Source organism: Theobroma umbraticum, unplaced genomic scaffold (genome assembly GCF_002168275.2).
Source record: "Theobroma umbraticum cultivar Fairchild unplaced genomic scaffold, ASM216827v3 scaffold_86.0, whole genome shotgun sequence".
NCBI classification, from domain to species: domain Eukaryota; kingdom Viridiplantae; phylum Streptophyta; class Magnoliopsida; order Malvales; family Malvaceae; genus Theobroma; species Theobroma umbraticum.
The window spans coordinates 3,660,109-3,663,073 of NW_018397263.1; positions in this window are offsets into that span (position 1 = coordinate 3,660,109).

The following is a 2,965-nucleotide window of genomic DNA, read 5'->3' on the forward strand; positions in this document are numbered from 1 at the left end:
TATGCAAACTCTATGAGAAAACAAATTATTCTGCAAATGAAAAGCAATTGTTTTTGTCCAATAATAATTCCAAAACAAGTTGAGAAGAGCATTACAATTTCAATGTCAAGATAGGCTATGGTAATTAAGTCATCGAAGATGTCCTGTCGATATGATATTACCTTTGATACTACTCTTATTTTCAATATATGTGATGATTATTATATAATTAAGTTCAATGTCGGCAAATTTACCATCGTCATAGGCATCCTCACTGCGTGTAATCTGCCTCCTTCCTAGCAATTGCATTAGCATATGCAATGCAAAATAGAGACGTTGTAACATATATTTTCTTCATTGCAAAATAAAAGAAGTTAGAAACACATAAATATTCAAGCAAATAACTAGAGATAAGCATAAAGCTAAATTTTTTTATGATATAATAAGAGTGATATATTAACATCATAGTTTACCCAAATTCTGCTGCCACTACTGCCATGTGACTATAACAATCTACCAGCAACCATCGAATGCAGACTATTTCCGTTTTATTTGACCTACCTATCGGAAAATAGACGTACACAATTCATAACGCAACACATGATTAAGACCCCATTGGGAACAATGGTGAGATTGGTAACAATGGGATTAAAGACATTGGCGACACTGAGATAGCGACTGCAGTGGTAAGATTGAGAGTTGCGGTGATAAAATTAAAACAGCGGGATAATGTTTATTTGGTAATACATTGACGACAGTATGTAAGATCTAGAGAGGTTCCATGGAAGAAAAATAAGGGAAATACTCAATTAGCTTTTTCATTAATAGAACTAAATGTACAACTGAGTATTTGTACTTTGTTAACTAACAAACTAAACCAAGAAGGAAAAATCAGTAATGACTAACTGAACTAACAACTATTTTATTATAGGTAAAAAGTAAAAATAGAGTGACCAAACCTTATAAATAAACATGAGTCACTTTATTTACAATTTTGATATTGAACCTTTTCATGATCTTGCTTTGTTTGAAGCTATATCAAACTCAAACTAAACTATCATTGCAATCTGTGACCACTCATTTTGGCTGATACTCCCCCTCAAGATGCATGTGTATATTATGAACATGCATCTTGCCAAGTAATTTGTGAAATTGCTTTGGCAATGATGCTTTGATAAACAAGTCTGCAACTTGATCTTCAGTTGAAATATGAATTGGTTCAATTACTTTGCTAAACACCTTTTCTTGTTTAAAGTGACAGTCCATTTCGATATGCTTAGTATGTTTATGGAAGATTGAATTTTTACAAATGTAAATGGCTGATAAATTATCACAATAACGCTTGACTATTGAATTTTGAATTACCCCAAAATCTACCGAAAGACTTTTCAACCATATTACTTCACAAGAAGTTAAGGCCATTGACCTATACTCAGCCTCAGTTAAGCTACAAGCAAGCATTGCCTGTTTCTTGGACTTCCAGCTTAGTAATCAATTTTCAAGAAAAATTCCATATCCAGTTGTTGATTTTCTTGTGCTTGGACATCTAGCCAAGTCACTGTCATAATAGGCAGATATTTTTAAATTTGAATTTAATTTCATTAAAACCCTTTACCCTAGTGAAGCCTTCATATATTTCAAAATTCTGTGTACTGCAATTAAATGTTTTTCAGTAGGCTTGTCCATGAATTAAGACAATATCTGAACTGCATATGAAATGTCTGACATTGAGAAAGTTAAGTATAACAGTTTCTCTATCAATTGCCTATATCTTGTGGAATCCACTCCTTTATCTGTTTCTTCAATTTTGTTGTGTTTGTGATTATAATCCATTGGTGTTGTTATTAGTTTACTACCAAGTAAACCATATTATTCTAAAAAATCTAGTGCATACTTTTTTTAACATAGTGAGATTCCTTCATGAGACCTTGCAATTTCAAGCCCCAAAAAATTCTTTATTGTTTCAAGATCCTTGAGTCTAAATTGTGCACTCAAGTATGCTTTTACCTCAGTTGTTGCCTTAGCAGAAGTACTCCCCACTAATATGTCATCCACATCAACCAACAAAGCAACAAAATCACCTTCATTTGTATGCAAAGTAGACAGTGAATAATTTGACAAAGACTACTTAAAACCATATTGTATTAATGAAGTAGTAAACTTAGAATTCCATTGCCTTTATGCTTGCTTGAGACTATATAATGGCTTTTATAGCTTGCATACTAATAGAGTACTAGGTGGATACTCCCCCTTAATAGAAAAACCTTGAGGCAGCTACATATAGACGGTTTCTTCTAGGTCACCATTGAAGAAGGCATTATTGACATCTAATTGAGAAAAATGTCGATATTTTGTTGCTATTAAAGCCATAAAAACTCATACTGTTGTTTGTTTAGCAACAAGATTAAACGTTTCTTGATAATTAAAGCTTTCCCTTTGATTATAGCCTTTAGCAACCCAATGTGCTTTGTACCTCTCCACACTACCATCAACATTCATTTTGACTTTATATATTCATTTGGAACCAATTGTAAGAGAATTAAGATGAAAAGGCACTATTTTCCATGTACCATTATCCTCAAGAGCTTTTAATTCATTAGTCATGGCATCTCGTCAATGAGAGTACTTAATAGCTTCATGATATGATGTAGGCTCAAAAATTTGTGATAAAGCTACAGTGAATACTTTGTGTGCAGGAGATAATTGATGATTTGATAAATAATTGGTAATAAGATGAGTAGTAGCATAACTTACATGAAAAGGCAAATTAGTTTTATAAGCGTCTAAACACCTAGGAACCTTCTTGAGTCTACTGCTTTTTCTGAGATTAGCAGGATGATTAATAGGTATAGATGAACTAGAAGGAATAAATTCTGTGATATTTTCTTGTGTAGGTGAATTATGCAATGAGACATCAGACATAATTGGTGAAACATCATTTATAGGTGAAGTAGGTTGAGAAAAAGATAATTCATTAGGTATTGAG